Genomic DNA, 18,472 nt, shown 5'->3' with positions numbered 1-18,472 from the left:
ATCCTTGGCTGCGGTGTCACCCTGCTGGTGTCCCCACCCTCGCGTGAGTAGCCCTGAGGTCTATCACGGTCTGACTGCGATCCTTGGCTGCGGTGTCACCCTGCTGGTGTCCCCATCCTCGCGTGAGTAGCCCTGTGGTCTATCACGGTCTGACTGCGATCCTTAGCTGCGGTGTCACCCTGCAGGTGTCCCCACCCTCGCGTGAGTAGCCCTGTGGTCTATCACAGTCTGACTGCGATCCTTAGCTGCGGTGTCACCCTGCTGGTGTCCCCATCCTCGCGTGAGTAGCCCTGTGGTCTATCACGGTCTGACTGCGATCCTTAGCTGCGGTGTCACCCTGCTGGTGTCCCCACCCTCGTGTGAGTAGCCCTTTGGTCTATCACGGTCTGACTGCGATCCTTAGCTGCGGTGTCACCCTGCTGGTGTCCCCACCCTCGTGTGAGTAGCCCTTTGGTCTATCACGGTCTGACTGTGATCCTTGGCTGCGGTGTCACCCTACTGGTGTCCCCACCCTCGCGTGAGTAGCCCTGTGGTCTATCACGGTCTGACTGCGATCCTTAGCTGTGGTGTCACCCTGCTGGTGTCCCCTCCCTCGTGTGAGTAGCCCTGTGGTCTATCACAGTCTGACTGCGATCCTTAGCTGCGGTGTCACCCTGCTGGTGTCCCCACCCTCGCGTGAGTAGCCCTGTGGTCTATCACGGTCTGACTGCGATTCTTGGATGCGGTGTCACCCTGCTGGTGTCCCCTCCCTCGTGTGAGTAGCCCTGTGGTCTATCACGGTCTGGCTGCGATCCTTGGCTGCGGTGCCACCCTGCTGGTGTCCCCACCCTCGTGTGAGTAGCCCTGTGGTCTATCACGGTATGACTGCGATCCTTAGCTGCGGTGTCACCCTGCTGGTGTCCCCACCCTCGCGTGAGTAGCCCTGTGGTCTATCATGGTCTGACTGTGATCCTTGGCTGCGATGTCACCCTGCTGGTGTCCCCACACTTGCGTGAGTAGCCCTGTGGTCTATCACGGTCTGACTGCGATCCTTGGCTGCAGTGTCACCCTGCTGGTGTCCCCACCCTCGCATGAGTAGCCCTGTGGTCTATCACGGTCTGACTGCGATCCTTAGCTGCGATGTCACCCTGCTGGTGTCCCCACCCTCGTGTGAGTAGCCCTGTGGTCTATCATGGTCTGACTGCGATCCTTAGCTGCGATGTCACCCTGCTGGTGTCCCCACCCTCGTGTGAGTAGCCCTGTGGTCTATCACGGTCTGACTGCGATCCTTAGCTGCGATGTCACCCTGCTGGTGTCCCCACCCTCGTGTGAGTAGCCCTGTGGTCTATCACGGTCTGACTGCGATCCTTAGCTGTGGTGTCACCCTGCTGGTGTCCCCACCCTCGTGTGAGTAGCCCTGTGGCCCATCACGGTCTGACTGCGATCCTTGGCTGCGGTGTCACCCTGCTGGTGTCCCCACCCTCGTGTGAGTAGCCCTGTGGTCTATCACGGTCTGACTGCGATCCTTAGCTGCGGTGTCACCCTGCTGGTGTCCCCACCCTCGTGTGAGTAGCCCTGTGGTCTATCACGGTCTGACTGTGATCCTTGGCTGCGGTGTCACCCTGCTGGTGTCCCCACCCTCTTGTGAGTAGCCCTGTGGTCTATCACGGTCTGACTGCGATCCTTGGCTGCGATGTCACCCTGCTGGTGTCCCCACACTTGCGTGAGTAGCCCTGTGGTCCATCACGGTCTGACTGCGATCCTTGGCTGCGGTGTCACCCTGCTGGTGTCCCCACCCTTCCGTGAGTAGCCCTGTGGTCTATCACGGTCTGACTGCGATCCTTAGCTGCGATGTCACCCTGCTGGTGTCCCCACCCTCGTGTGAGTAGCCCTGTGGTCTATCACGGTCTGACTGCGATCCTTAGCTGCGGTGTCACCCTGCTGGTGTCCCACCCTTGCGTGAGTAGCCCTGTGGTCTATCACGGTCTGACTGCGATCCTTAGCTGCGGTGTCACCCTGCTGGTGTCCCCACCCTCACGTGAGTAGCCCTGTGGTCTATCACGGTCTGACTGCGATCCTTGGCTGCGGTGTCACCCTGCTGGTGTCCCCACCCTCGTGTGAGTAGCCCTGTGGTCTATCACGGTCTGACTGCGATCTTTGACTGTGGTGTCACCCTGCTGGTGTCCCACCCTTGCGTGAGTAGCCCTGTGGTCTATCACGGTCTGATTGCGATCCTTAGCTGCGGTGTCACCCTGCTGGTGTCCCCACCCTCACGTGAGTAGCCCTGTGGTCTATCACGGTCTGACTGCGATCCTTGGCTGCGGTGTCACCCTGCTGGTGTCCCCACCCTCGTGTGAGTAGCCCTGTGGTCTATCACGGTCTGACTGCGATCTTTGACTGTGGTGTCACCCTGCTGGTTTCCCCACCCTCGCTTGATTAGCCCTGTGGTCTATCACGGTCTGACTGCGATCCTTGGCTGTGGTGTCACCCTGCTGGTGTCCCCACCCTCGCGTGAGTAACCCTGTGGTCTATCACGGTCTGACTGCGATCCTTGGCTGCGGTGTCACCCTGCTGGTGTCCCCACCCGCGCGTGAGTAGCCCTGTGGTCTATCACGGTCTGACTGCGATCCTTGGCTGCGGTGTCACCCTGCTGATGTCCCCACCCTCGTGTGAGTAGCCCTGTGGTCTATCACGGTCTGACTGCGATCCTTAGCTGCGGTGTCACCCTGCTGGTGTCCCCACCCTCGTGTGAGTAGCCCTGTGGTCTATCACGGTCTGACTGCGATCTTTGACTGTGGTGTCACCCTGATGGTTTTCCCACCCTCGCTTGATTAGCCCTGTGGTCTATCACGGTCTGACTGCGATCCTTGGCTGCGGTGTCCCCCTGCTGGTGTCCCCACCCTCGCGTGAGTAGCCCTGTGGTCTATCACGGTCTGATTGCGATCCTTAGCTGCGGTGTCACCCTGCTGGTGTCCCCATCCTCGCGTGAGTAACCCTGTGGTCTATCACGGTCTGACTGCGATCCTTAGCTGCGGTGTCACCCTGCTGGTGTCCCCACCCTTGCGTGAGTAGCCCTGTGGTCTATCACGGTCTGACTGCGATCCTTGGCTGCGGTGTCACCCTGCTGGTGTCCCCACCCTCGCGTGAGTAGCCCTGTGGTCTATCACGGTCTGACTGCGATCCTTGGCTGCGGTGTCACCCTGCTGGTGTCCCCACCCTCGCGTGAGTAGCCCTGTGGTCTATCACGGTCTGACTGCGATCCTTAGCTGCGGTGTCACCCTGCTGGTGTCCCCACCCTTGCGTGAGTAGCCCTGTGGTCTATCACGGTCTGACTGTGATCCTTAGCTGCGGTGTCACCCTGCTGGTGTCCCCACCCTCGCGTGCATAGCCCTGTGGTCTATCAGGGTCTGACTGCGATCCTTGGCTGCGGTGTCACCCTGCTGGTGTCCCCACCCTCGCGTGAGTAGCCCTGTGGTCTATCACGGTCTGACTGCGATCCTTAGCTGCGGTGTCACCCTGCTGGTGTCCCCACCCTCGTGTGAGTAGCCCTGTGGTCTATCATGGTCTGACTGCGATCCTTAGCTGTGGTGTCACCCTGCTGGTGTCCCCACCCTCGCGTGAGTAGCCCTGTGGTCTATCACGGTCTGACTGCGATCCTTGGCTGCGGTGTCACCCTGCTGGTGTCCCCATCCTCGCGTGAGTAGCCCTGTGGTCTATCAGGGTCTGACTGCGATCCTTGGCTGCGGTGTCACCCTGCTGGTGTCCCCACCCTCGCGTGAGTGGCCCTGTGGTCCATCACCGTCTGACTGCGATCCTTAGCTGCGGTGTCACCCTGCTGGTGTCCCCACCCTCGCGTGAGTAACCCTGTGGTCTATCACGGTCTGACTGCGATCCTTGGCTGCGGTGTCACCCTGCTGGTGTCCCCACCCTCGCGTGAGTAGCCCTGTGGTCTATCACGGTCTGACTGCGATCCTTGGCTGCGGTGTCACCCTGCTGGTGTCCCCACCCTCGTGTGAGTAGCCCTGTGGTCTATCACGGTCTGACTGCGATCTTTGACTGTGGTGTCACCCTGCTGGTGTCCCCACCCTCGCGTGAGTAGCCCTGTGGTCTATCACGGTCTGACTGCGATCCTTGGCTGCGGTGTCACCCTGCTGGTGTCCCCACCCTCGTGTGAGTAGCCCTGTGGTCTATCACGGTCTGATTGCGATCCTTAGCTGCGGTGTCACCCTGCTGGTGTCCCCATCCTCGCGTGAGTAACCCTGTGGTCTATCACGGTCTGACTGCGATCCTTAGCTGCGTTGTCACCCTGCTGGTGTCCCCACCCTCGCGTGAGTGGCCCTGTGGTCTATCACAGTCTGACTGCGATCCTTAGCTGCGTTGTCACCCTGCTGGTGTCCCCACCTTTGCATGAGTAGCCCTGTGGTCTATCACGGTCTGACTGTGATCCTTGGCTGCGGTGTCACCCTGCTGGTGTCCCCACCCTCGCGTGAGTAGCCCTGTGGTCTATCACGGTCTGACTGCGATCCTTGGCTGTGGTGTCACCCTGCTGGTGTCCCCACCCTTGCGTGAGTAGCCCTGTGGTCTATTACGGTCTGACTGCGATCCTTAGCTGCGGTGTCACCCTGCTGGTGTCCCCATCCTCGCGTGAGTAGTCCTGTGGTCTATCAGGGTCTGACTGCGATCCTTAGCTGCGGTGTCACCCTGCTGGTGTCCCCACCCTCGCGTGAGTAGCCCTGTGGTCTATTACGGTCTGACTGCGATCCTTGGCTGCGGTGTCACCCTGCTGGTGTCCCCATCCTCGTGTGAGTGGCCCTGTGGTCTATCACGGTCTGACTGCGATCCTTAGCTGCGGTGTCACCCTGCTGGTGTCCCCACCTTTGCATGAGTGGCCCTGTGGTCTATCACGGTCTGACTGCGATCCATGGCCACGGTGTCACCCTGCTGGTGTCCGCACCTTTGCACGAGTAGCCCTGTGGTCTATCACGGTCTGACTGCGATCTTTGGCTGCGGTGTCACCCTGCTGGTGTCCCCACCCTTGCGTGAGTAGCCCTGTGGTCTATCACGGTCTGACTGTGATCCTTGGCTGCGGTGTCACCCTGCTGGTGTCCCCACCCTCGCGTGAGTAGCCCTGTGGTCTATTACGGTCTGACTGCGATCCTTAGCTGCGGTGTCACCCTGCTGGTGTCCCCATCCTCGCGTGAGTAGCCCTGTGGTCTATCACGGTCTGACTGCGATCCTTCGCTGCGGTGTCACCCTGCTGGTGTCCCCACACTCGTGTGAGTAGCCCTGTGGTCTATCACGGTCTGACTGCGATCCTTAGCTGCGGTGTCACCCTGCTGGTGTCCCCACCCTCGTGTGAGTAGCCCTGTGGTCTATCACGGTCTGACTGCGATCCTTAGCTGCGGTGTCACCCTGCTGGTGTCCCCATCCTCGCGTGAGTAGCCCTGTGGTCTATCACGGTCTGACTGCGATCCTTAGCTGCGGTGTCACCCTGCTGGTGTCCCCACCTTTGCATGAGTAGCCCTGTGGTCTATCACGGTCTGACTGCAATCCTTAGCTGCGGTGTCACCCTGCTGGTGTCCCCACCCTTCCGTGAGTAGCCCTGTGGTCCATTACGGTCTGACTGCGATCCTTGGCTGAGGTGTCACCCTGCTGGTGTCCCCACCATTCCGTGAGTAGCCCTGTGGTCCATTACGGTCTGACTGCGATCCTTAGCTGCGGTGTCACCCTGCTGGTGTCCCCACCCTCGCGTGAGTGGCCCTTTGGTCCATCACGGTCTGACTGCCATCCTTGGCTGCGGTGTCACCCTGCTGGTGTCCCCACCCTCGCGTGAGTAGCCCTGTGGTCTATCATAGTCTGACTGTGATCCTTGGCTGCGGTGTCACCCTGCTGGTGTCCCCACCTTTGCATGAGTAGCCCTGTGGTCTATCACGGTCTGACTGAGATCCTTAGCTGCGGTGTCACCCTGCTGGTGTCCCCACCCTCGCGTGAGTAGCCCTGTGGTCTATCACGGTCTGACTGCGATCCTTAGCTGCGGTGTCACCCTGCTGGTGTATCCACCCTCGCGTGAGTAGCCCTGTGGTCTATCACGGTCTGACTGCGATTCTTGGCTGCGGTGTCACCCTGCTGGTGTCCCCACCCTCGCGTGAGTAGCCCTGTGGTCTATCACGGTCTGACTGCGATTCTTGGCTGCGGTGTCACTCTGCTAGTGTCCCCACCCTCCCGTGAGTAGCCCTGTGGTCTATCACGGTCTGACTGCGATCCTTGACTGCGGTGTCACCCTGCTGGTGTCCCCACCCTCATGTGAGTAGCCCTGAGGTCTATCACCGTCTGACTGTGATCCTTAGCTGCGGTGTCACCCTGCTGGTGTCCCCACCCTCACGTGAGTAGCCCTGTGGTCTATCACGGTCTGACTGCGATCCTTGGCTGCGGTGTCACCCTGCTGGTGTCCCCATCCTCGCGTGAGTAGCCCTGTGGTCTATCACGGTCTGACTGCGATCCTTAGCTGCGGTGTCACCCTGCTGGTGTCCCCACCCTTGTGTGAGTAGCCCTGTGGTCTATCACGGTCTGACTGCGATCCTTGGCTGCCATGTCACCCTGCTGGTGTCCCCATCCTCGCGTGAATAGCCCTGTGGTCTATCACCGTCTGACTGCGATTCTTAGCTGCGGTGTCACCCTGCTGGTGTCCCCACCCTTGCGTGAGTAGCCCTGTGGTCTATCACGGTCTGACTGCGATCCTTGGCTGCGGTGTCACCCTGCTGGTGTCCCCACCCTCGCGTGAGTAGCCCTGTGGTCTATCACGGTCTGACTGCGATCCTTGGCTGCGGTGTCACCCTGCTGGTGTCCCCACCCTTGTGTGAGTAGCCCTGTGGTCTATTACGGTCTGACTGCGATCCTTGGCTGCGGTGTTGTTATGGCAGAGTTTTTGGCTCTATTTAGCAGTAATATAGATCTTATTCTTGCTCACATCTAGGATAGGTATTCTTAGCCTGTGTTGGCCCTTTTAAGCCCTTTCTTCCAGACCTAGAAGAGGATAGCTGCTTAATATGATGATAGATCCTTTATTCTTGACTTTAACCTGTCTATTGCCTATTGGCTTTGACATATTTGACACATTGGTATGGTTTATGTAGGTATTCTGGCAGAGCTAAGGGGCATTTCATCCCTTTCAGGCCTACAGGCCTAGAACTAGAGCGACTCCATCTTGAGGGAGCTGAGAGGCTTTTCAGGGTAAAGTTAAAGTTTATAGTTAAGGCTGTTGTTCGCTTGGAGAGAACCGGCTCAGGCTGGCCCTTATCGAAGGAATGTATTTTTCTCCACTCCGAAGACACAACTTCAGGCTGGCCAGCTGGGAACGTGTCCTTGGTACGGGGAGGTACAAGAATTTGGTGGGCGGCAGGTTACTGGCCGTAACTTTCCATGAAAGGACAAGCTTCCATATTAGCGAGCTACAGGAGAGGAGGGGTGTTCATTCCAGCTTGTGTGCAGTTCAGCCTGGAGTTCAGTTCAGCGTGGTGCTCAGAACAGCTTGGAGCTCAGAACAGCTTGGAGCTCAGAACAGCTGGGAGTGCAGTTCAGCCTGGAGCTCAGAACAGCTTGGAGCTCAGAACAGCTGGGAGCTCAGAACAGCTTGGAGCTCAGAACAGCTTGGAGAGAGAGGGAGAATGTCTGCTGGAGCTGCAGAATAGAGTGCAGTTCTTGAAGGGAGAAAGAAGGCAGACGATTGCTGAAGATGAGGAGAGAGAGAGCAGTGCAGAGGGCATCAAAGAAGGCTGTCAGCTGGAGCAACTGAACCAGAGGCGTGGTGATGTGGTGAAGGAGGGAGAGACAGAGAGAGCCCTAATCCCACCAGAGGCAGAGAGAGAAATCTTCCTTCTAATAGGTGAGGTAGTCTGAATTGTTACACTTACACTTACACTTTAACCTTGTTCTTATTCCCTAGGCTATTGTATGTCTAATCTTTTCCCTTTCAGCGGTGTGTTCCTGTTACCCCGCAGATAAATTGTATGTTTAATCATTTTCTTTCAGCGGTGTGTTAAAGTTACTGCTAGTTATAGAGACCCCATTGTTTTGTATATGTATACTTTATTATTGTTACAATAAATGACCCCATTAATTAGTGAATTAGTGTGCATGAGTTTTTTTATGATAAAGCTATCTTGGCTTCTAGCCAGTTGCTGTTGAGCCACTGATGGATCAGAAGGGAGTAGGAGCGCTTAAATCAAGAAATAACTCAATCACATAGTGCGTATATCTTTGTCCCCATACAGTGAGGGTAATCCCCTTTCCTAGTAGTATTACTGTTTGAACAGATGCTACCCCTGATCAGGTAAGTAATAGTGAGGGAGAGAGGAGACCTGCAACTAAGGGACTAAGTTAGTACACCCTTCCATAATCCTGTAAACAGCGTCTTCTGTTCCAAAGCATAGGTAACCTTTTTCTCCTAGTCAGATGTTACAGCCAGAACAGATGCTGCCCCTGATCCGGTAAGTCTGAATAAATAGAGAGAACAGGGAGCCCTTGAGCTAGGGAATTGTTGACACTAAGTAATTCGGCTATCCCATAATATTATTGTAGTAGCAGATCCTTAGTGAAGAGACATATATCTGGAGGTGTTCATAGGAATGTGGTCGTCGTTGATATACGGCGTTAGTGAGAGCGCTGGGGTGGATGACCAGCGTGGATACCCACAGGATTGTGGCTTGCGTAAGTGAGAGCGTCAGGGGGGATACTGGCGTTTAGGTTTGCCGGATTGCGAACCGTTTGGAAATAAGGGAGAGCACTGGGGCTGCAGACCCACGTGTGTAGAGGCACCGGATTGTGTGTCATATCTGCCCCAGGGTAGATTAGTCTGGGTCTGAGTGGCCGCGAGACTATAAGTTATCCTTAGTAATCAGTGAGTATTCTTAGTATCCCTATAGATTTAGTGGTGTTTTTAATAATATGAGCTTGTATATTGCGAGTTCCCCATCCTCAGGTAGGTACCCAGGTGCCTGGATAGTTGGTCCTGAGGAGGGATGTGATTACGTTCTGGCTGGGTTGGAGGGGCCCCTAGGGGCTCATCCCATCTAATCAGAAAATCCAGCCATGACAGGTGTCACCCTGCTGGTGTTACCACCCTCGCGTGAGTAGCCCTGTGGTCTATCACGGTCTGACTGCGATCCTTAGCTGCGGTGTCACCCTGCTGGTGTCCCCACCTTTGCGTGAGTAGCCCTGTGGTCTATCACCGTTTGACTGCGATTCTTGGCTGCGGTGTCACCCTGCTGGTGTCCCCACCCTCGCGTGAGTAGCCCTGTGGTCTATCACGGTCTGACTGCGATCCTTGGCTGCGGTGTCACCCTGCTGGTGTCCCCACCCTCTCGTGAGTAGCCCTGTGGTCTATCATGGTCCGACTGTGATCCTTGGCTGCGGTGTCACCCTGCTGGTGTCCCCACCCTCGTGTGAGTAGCCCTGCGGTCTATCACGGTCTGACTGTGATCCTTAGCTGCGGTGTCACCCTGCTGGTTTTCCCACCCTTGCGTGAGTAGCCCTGTGGTCTATTACGGTCTGACTGCAATCCTTGGCTGCGGTGTCACCCTGCTGGTGTCCCCACCCTCGCATGAGTGGCCCTGTGGTCCATCACGGTCTGACTGCGATCCTTTGCTGCGGTGTCACCCTGCTGGTGTCCCCACCCTCACGTGAGTAGCCCTGTGGCCTATCACCGTCTGACTGCGATCCTTAGCTGCGGTGTCACCCTGCTGGTGTCCCCACCTTTGCGTGAGTAGCCCTGTGGTCCATCACGGTCTGACTGCGATCCTTGGCTGCGGTGTCACCCTGCTGGTGTCCCCACCCTCGCGTGAGTGGCCCTGTGGTCCATCACCGTCTGACTGCGATCCTTAGCTGCGGTGACACCCTGCTGGTGTCCCCACCCTCGCGTGAGTAGCCCTGTGGTCTATCACGGTCTGACTGCGATCCTTGGCTGCGGTGTCACCCTGCTGGTGTCCCCACCCTCGCGTGAGTGGCCCTGTGGTCTATCACCGTCTGACTGCGATCCTTGGCTGCGGTGTCACCCTGCTGGTGTCCCCACCCTCGCGTGAGTGGCCCTGTGGTCTATCACCGTCTGACTGCGATCCTTAGCTGCGGTGTCACCCTGCTGGTGTCCCCATCCTCGCGTGAGTAGCCCTGTGGCCTATCACGGTCTGACTGCGATCCTTAGCTGCGGTGTCACCCTGCTGGTGTCCTCACCCTCGCGTGAGTAGCCCTGTGGTCTATCACGGTCTGACTGCGATCCTTGGCTGCGGTGTCACCCTGCTGGTGTCCCCACCTTTGCGTGAGTAGCCCTGTGGTCTATCACCGTCTGACTGCGATTCTTGGCTGCGGTGTCACCCTGCTGGTGTCCCCACCCTCGCGTGAGTAACCCTGTGGTCTATCACGGTCTGACTGCGATCCTTGGCTGCGGTGTCACCCTGCTGGTGTCCCCACCCTCGCGTGAGTAGCCCTGCGGTCTATCACAGTCTGACTGCAATCCTTGGCTGCGGTGTCATGCTGCTGGTGTCCCCACCCTTGCGTGAGTAGCCCTGTGGTCTATCACGGTCTGACTGCGATCCTTAGCTGCGGTGTCACCCTGCTGGTGTCCTCACCTTTGCATGAGTAGCCCTGTGGTCTATCACGGTCTGACTGAGATCCTTAGCTGCGGTGTCACCCTGCTGGTGTCCCCACCCTCGTGTGAGTAGCCCTGTGGTCTATCATGGTCTGACTGCGATCCTTGGCTGCGGTGTCACCCTGCAGGTGTCCCCACCCTCGCGTGAGTAGCCCTGTGGTCTATCACGGTCTGACTGCGATCCTTGGCTGCGGTGTCACCCTGCTGGTGTCCCCACCCTCGTGTGAGTAGCCCTGTGGTCTATCACGGTCTGACTGCGATCCTTGGCTGCGGTGTCACCCTGCTGGTGTCCCCATCCTCGCGTGAGTAGCCCTGTGGTCTATCACGGTCTGACTGCGATCCTTAGCTGCGGTGTCACCCTGCTGGTGTCCCCACCCTCGCGTGAGTAGCCCTGTGGCCTATCACCGTCTAACTGCGATCCTTAGCTGCGGTGTCACCCTGCTGGTTTTCCCACCCTTGCGTGAGTAGCCCAGAGCCAAGATTCTTCTGGTGATTCCAGACGGCAGACAAGGGAATGGAAAAGCTACTGGGATGGTGAGAACCTTACTTGCGGCTCGCCTGCCCTTTTATACATTGTAGGAATGCTGACTGTAATAACTTGAAACCTTTGTGCTGTAAATCAGTATTTCACAAAACTTTGGAACCCCACCACACCTTTTAGACTGATAAACTTCCGCAACCTGCCGAGTTGCGATGGGGATAATGCGGGCGCCTTTGGCTTATCTACCATTTTTGTTGAAATTACTAATACAGTTTACTAAAGACAAGTGATGCCAACGGTATTTTACTTAAAGAAAAATTATTAGCAGGGACAGATACTAGAAATTATCTGTCTCGAAACATTATGAATTGTACAGAGTCAATCTATCATAATATTTTAACGTTCATCTAGTGGCTACTAACACCAACTGAAAAAAGATACACAAACAATAATTATGATTTGTAACTTTCTTTTAAAAAAACTTTTACATTTTTTATCATATGTACAAATCAACTAGTCACACAATATTTCATCTTGTGAGAAAACAATCAGCACCATCAAATTTTCTTTTTGTTAACCCTTAATCCTTGGGTTATATATGAAGCCCAATTAATTGTATACAAGGAAAATACTGGCAATGTCTTTTACGGCCTTAATTCCTTTTCGAACACCAAGATATCAAGGAGCATGGGAAGCAATAATCAATGTCTTTATAGCTTCTAATCAAATTTTACTCCCAGGGATTGTATCCATGAAATGTCAAAATCGAGAGGGTGTCGAAATTGGTGAGAACTGTCGACGTGTTTCGGCCTGTCAAGCAGTTTTAGGCTTCATCAGGACAATGGGCATCAAAAAATCATAACGATTTACCTAAAACAAAAACCAAAATAACATAATAAATAGATACATCCTTCTAAAAAACACGACTGTAGGCTTCACGGACACAGGCACCCAAGGGTGCCCCTACCACTACAAAGAGAGAAGGTTCCTCTAAGTTCTGGTATCTTGTTATATTTACACAACGAAAGGAAAACGTGTTCATAGTCACACCGCCACCAAGTGAATCTACTCTTTTAAACATACATTCAATACCAAAACTCATTCATCCCCGTGCGTACACCAATAGTGTTGTGCTAAGCCAAATGCAACTGCTAAGTGAAGCAAGACGCTATACATACCACAGCATAGTAACACAAATTTCCCAGCCCAATTCCAGCTATGGTATCCAGGAGTTATGAATTTAAATCCCTCCAGGTATACAGCGAGTAAGAATTCCTCTGCTAAACACAGCCTGTGTTTGTCTGTATATCTCGCCACACCGGTAAATCAAAAACCTGATTGATCAAATAACACACAGTGGCAACGTCAATACCCCTAAGAAACTAAAAACAAATTAATAACAACATAAATCTACAGCACCTCACAACTACTATCCTACTCTACCACGCGCTAAAAACATCCACAGAGGGAATGAAGTCTAACTTGCATGTCCCTGAGGTTCACATGTACCTCCGTCGTTACTCAAGCACACTAGTTAAATTAGGGCCAAAAAGCATCAGAGCGTTATTACTTCACCTTATTTAGAACTCGTCTTATTCTTCACGGTCCCATTGTGTTTGCCGGTTGATTTAAGACGCAAACACGCTATCCAAAGAAGCCCAAGTCTTCTAATGGTCGGTGCTCCTAAAGGATTCCTAGAGATAGGTGCTGGACTTGGACCATTCTAGCCAATGAACCCACCTTCCCTAATGCGGTAAAAATAAAAAACAGACTTCTACCCAAACAATCGGCCCAAGCTAACATGGCCGCCATCAAAATACGCTCGCCGGCCACTCGTTCAGACATTCTCGGTGAACTTTCACCTACTATTCTTTATGATTTCTGAAAACGGGGCATCAAGAGAAGAGAGATCCAACGAAGGATTGGAAGATTTAGGGACAGAGTTAAAGAAAGAGTCTAATTGCTCTGCAGAGGGGGAAGACTCAGGAGTATAAAGAGAAGAATAAAATTGAACAAAGCAATCCAAAATTTTGGCATCAGAAGACTGGAGCGAGCCTTGTGAATCTTTAATCGAGACTATTTTCGATTTCTGTTTTTTAATTTTGAGATAATTTGCCAGAGCCCTACCAGCTTTATTGCGACCACCATATATCTTCGCATTAAATTGAAGAAGCTGATTGGAGGCCGATTCCCAGGAATGTTTATTAAATTGCAGTTTAGCGGAAATGAGAGAGGACAGAGAATCAGGAGAGTTAGAAGTGTAATAAAGATGCTCTAGTTCTTTAATGCGTTTTAGATAGGAGGAAGCCTGGGATAGTGCTTTCTTTTTTTTACGTGAGACAAAGTCAATAATACAACCCCGAGCAGTGGCCTTGAAAGCATCCCAAAGAAAGTGAAAGTCAGAGGTGGAGTGCAAGTTGGTAGTGAAAAAGTCATCCATGAAATGAGTGAAGTGTTCAATGAAAGTGGGATCAAGTAAAAGGGAGTTGTTAAAGCGCCATCTGCGGGCCTGAGGCGTGGGAGAGGGGTAATCCATATCTAAAATAACGGGGGCATGATCTGAGATGAGGATAGAGCCTATTTCTGAGTTGGTCATAAATTGGAAAGCATGGTGGGAGAGAAAAATATAATCAATACGGGAAAGGGAATTATGCACAGGAAAAAAAAAGGAAAAGTCCAGAGAGTCAGGGTGGGACAACCTCCATGAATCAATAAGGCCTCTGGAGGAGACGGCTTTGTGAAAGGACTTTTGGATTTTGTTGGGAATGTAGCGAGCTTGTGATTTGCGGTCCAAAAAAGGGTCCATCAATTGATTACAATCTCCCCCAACAATCAAATCTTCATTAGCATTAGAAGAGAGAAGGGAGGAGAAATCATTCCAAAAGGAAGAATCAATGCCATTCGGACCATAGACATTACAGAGAGAGAGATGAACATCATTAACAATGCAATCAAGGAGCAGCCACCTGCCATTAGTGTCAATAGTTTCATTTAGAATTTGAACAGACAACGCTTTATGAAATAAAATAACAACACCATTTTTGCGATTAATAGCAGGAGAGCAAAAAACATCCCCAACCCATTGTCTACGTAACATCGCTAACTCTTGAGTAGAAAGATGTGTTTCTTGTAAAAAGGCAATTTGACATTTTAAACGAGCAAGATGAGATAAAACACGTTGTTTTTTGATAGGGTTACGAAGACCCTTAACATTCCAGGAAATGAGTCGGAAACTTTTCATAAGAGGAGATTAAAGGAAAGTAAAAAGAGAGAGTGATACAGGTAAAACGAGAGAATATATGGAGAAAATGTCAAGGAGAGATGGAAACTAGCTAGATGAAGTAAAAAGAAGAACGATGGAAGTAATAGAAGAGCCCAAGTAGAGAGAATAAAAGGAAAAAGGAGCAAGGCCATCATAGGAAGGTGAGATGAGAAGAAGAGAAGAGATAAAAATGGAGGAGAAAGGGAAGGAATGACTAACATCACAGTGCCAAAAGAAAGGATGAGAAGAGCAAAGTAGGGTGAAAAAAGTCGAAAAAGCCGAATAGGGTAAAAAAGGAAAGGGAAGGAGAAGAAAGTGAAGCAAGAAGGAGGAAAGAGGGAGCCAAAAGCAACCCAAAAGAAGACAGCAAAAAGAAGGACGGCAAAAAGAACCAAGTTGGTTCTAGCCATACAGAACATGTAACAGAGAAAAACAACGAGGTGAGAGCGGGAGCAGCAATAAAAGACGACCAAAAAGAAGGGAATAAGTCGAAAACACAGTCCAAGGAACGAAAGAGAAAGAACCGAAGGAGAGAGAAAAACATGCACGGAGAACCTGGGACTGAGTACGACATAAGAACAAGTGAAGGAGACTTACCAAACAGATATGCAGAAAAAAACAGCATACTGGGATGACGGAGACGTACGATAAAAACAAAACAATTCAGAGGAGGACTTTCGAAACATCAGGAAACGCACCTAAGAAATAAAAAAAAAAAGGTGAGGTGATGTGAGGAGAAACAACAAGCCATAACAGACAATAAAAGAAACACAGAAAGGAAACAATAAAAGAAAAAAAAAAGTTAGGAGCTGCTTTGTTCCATGGAGTCCTCTCTGTGGGAGTGGATGAATCTGCGGAGGTCAGCCGGGTCTTCGAAACTGTAGGACCGTTCCTTGTATGTAACCTTGAAAAAACAGGGATGAATCAAGCCGTATCTGGCGTTCATGGTTCGAAGTGTAGGCCGCAGATCCAGGAATTCCTTACGACGCACCGCTGTCTGTTTGGAGACATCCTGAGAGAAAAAAAGTTTATGGCCGGACCATATCAGTTGCTTGTGTTGTTTAGCTGAGTGAAGGATAGTCATAAGTTCAGAGTAGAGGAGAAAATAGGCGATGATACCACGAGGTTTCGATGAAGTGGAAGATGTTTTGGGACCCAGACGGTGCGCTCGTTGAATATTGGCATCCACATGTTTCGGCAGGCCAAGAATCGGTAAAACTTGTGTCTTCAGGAATAGAATGATGTCCGACCCTTCAGAATTTTCCGGAACACCATAAATACGAAGGTTGTTGCGTCTATTACGATTTTCCAAATCCTCAGACGTCTTCTTGAGGACTTGAATCTCTTTGGTGAGGGTATCCACCTTGGCAACAACATCTTGTGCGTCACTGATTTTCTGTTCAACTTCGGTGACACATTTATCAAGGTTGGACCACTTATCGTCCAGCCTTTGCAATGTAGCAGTGGTGTCCGCTATAAAAGGGCGGATTAATTTGAGTTCCTCCATTAAATCCTCAAGGGTAACGGGAAGAGGAGATTTGGAGGGAGATGGTGGGTCCTTCTTGAGGCGTTTGCCCGCAGGAACAACGTCTTTGCGTGTAGCAGTAGCCACATTAGAGGTTTTAGAGGCGTTTCCGTGCTCCATGATGTAAAAGCCTGAGAGAGGAACAGCTTGAGGTAAAGAAGGAGCGACGGAATATGGTGAAAGGCTGCAAAATCCCCTGAAGAAAAACACAGAAACTGTGAAAAATGGAGACCACCGTCAAGGAGAGTCAAACTGGATATCAACAGAGCGCAAAAATGAAGAAATTATGAGTGCGGAGAAAGCAGAAAAGCAACTGCGCACAGACAAGTCAAAAGTTGAGGAAAGAAAAAACTGCAGCAGAGGTCCAGCAAGCTGAGGAGAAGTAAAAAGGATTCAAAACGACATATTAGATGTCAAATAATCGTGGAAGCACTGCAAAATTGAAGGAGCACAGCCAGGAGACAAGAAGCATCAGCAAGTAGAAAAATAGAATCATTGGAGAGAAAAAAAAATTTTCACCAAAAAACGATGCTGAAAAAAAAACAAAATGGCGGCTGTTTCCGAGGAAAAAACATTTGTGCAAATTATAGCCTCAAAAAAACGAAGGCAACGTACAGAAACATACCCAGTTGTGGGGGGGCAGTTCCGACGCACAAATCAGCCGTTTTCGGCAAGAAATGCAGCCCAGAAGCGGTCCCTTCGTCTGAAAAGCGCCGCCGAAATCGCGGAGCTCAAGGGGGAGCGGCCATCTTGTTTGCCGCGTCGCGCGCCCTCCGGGATGAATGAGTTTTGGTATTGAATGTATGTTTAAAAGAGTAGATTCACTTGGTGGTGGTGTGACTATGAAAACGTTTTCCTTTCGTTGTGTAAATATAACAAGATACCAGAACCTAGAGGAACCTTCTCTCTTTGTAGTGGTAGGGGCACCCTTGGGTGCCTGTGTCCGTGAAGCCTACAGTCATGTTTTTTAGAAGGATTTATCTATTTATTATGTTATTTTGGTTTTTGTTTTAGGTAAATAATTATGATTTTTTGATGCCCATTGTCCTGATGAAGCCTAAAACTGCTTGACAGGCCGAAACGCATCGACAGTTATCACAAATTTCGACACCCTCTCGATTTTGAAATTTCATGGATACAATCCCTAGGAGTACAATTTGATTAGAAGCTATAAAGACATTGATTATTGCTTCCCATGCTCCTTGATATCTTGGTGTTCGAAAAGGAATTAAGGCCGTAAAAGACATTGCCAGTATTTTCCTTGTTTACAATTAATTGGGCTTCATATATAACCCAAGGATTAAGGGTTAACAAAAAGAAAATTTGATGGTGCTGATTGTTTTCTCACAAGATGAAATATTGTGTGACTAGTTGATTTGTACATATGATAAAAAATGTAAAAGTTTTTTTAAAAGAAAGTTACAAATCATAATATTGTTTGTGTATCTTTTTTCAGTTGGTGTTAATAGCCACTAGATGAACGTTATAATATTATGATAGATTGACTCTGTACAATTCATAATGTTTCGAGACAGATAATTTCTAGTATCTGTCCCTGCTAATAATTTTTCTTTAAGTAAAATACCGTTGGCATCACTTGTCTTTAGTAAACTGTATTCTACCCAGGTGCCTATTGGTTTATCGGGTTCCCCTGTTGTTAATAATAAAGAAATTACTAATACACAGATTTCTTGATAAAACTATGACAAACAAATTAAAAATGGTTGAAACCAGTTTCTATGATTGTTTGTCTTATGTGAATCTGCGAGTACACGCGGCTTAGAGTGCATGGGATGTCAACTTTGCCGGGCAGTGGTGCGGTACCTTTGCACAAGCAACACCTGCCAAGCGGTGCCGGTGCAGGCAGACTTCAGATATCCACCCTGCCTTGCTTCCACTCCTCCAGTTATCTGTGCATAATGCTTGTTGGAGCATAACATGGTTGTATATTAGTGGAGAGCACGTGCTCCTGTAGGCATGATGGCGCTGAATGACAGATGGTTATTACCCCACTCACAGATAAATATGTACAGATTACTCGCCTTTCTTAATGTGTGGGTATGCGGGATGCTTTTTTATAACTGTGACCTTATTGCTCTAGCCCAGTATTTCCCCAAAACTTTGGGACCACAGCATACTTATAGGATGAGAAGCCATCGCAACCCGCCGAGCTACACTGGCGGCAGGGCGGAAAAACTGTAGCACCCACTCGATTAGCACTTTCCAATTGAAATGAAAATGACCCTTGCACAGACCGTTGTATTGCTAACAATTGAATCATGTGTCAACCCAGTTTCAGAGGGGTTTTGTTCTTTGTGCATCTGCCAGTAAGTACCTTGATTTGTTTGGTTGTTTTTAAATTGTTGCTAGCGATAGGACGAGAAGGTAGATCGTGTGCAAAGTGAAGCCATAAATCTGGGTCAATCGCGGCTCCCCTGCTTAACCAAATTGTGTGAACCTGGGCAGGTGTCTGAATTTTTACTTTTACCTTCATTTGACATGAGGGCACCTTGAGATACCGGTCAAGATATCCGCTGTATGAAACTCTTTTGTGCTTGAATTATTCAACTATAATCTTATTAATCT

Source organism: Lissotriton helveticus, chromosome 6, assembly GCF_964261635.1.
Source record: "Lissotriton helveticus chromosome 6, aLisHel1.1, whole genome shotgun sequence".
Classification (NCBI taxonomy): domain Eukaryota; kingdom Metazoa; phylum Chordata; class Amphibia; order Caudata; family Salamandridae; genus Lissotriton; species Lissotriton helveticus.
This window is presented reverse-complemented; position numbering follows the sequence as displayed.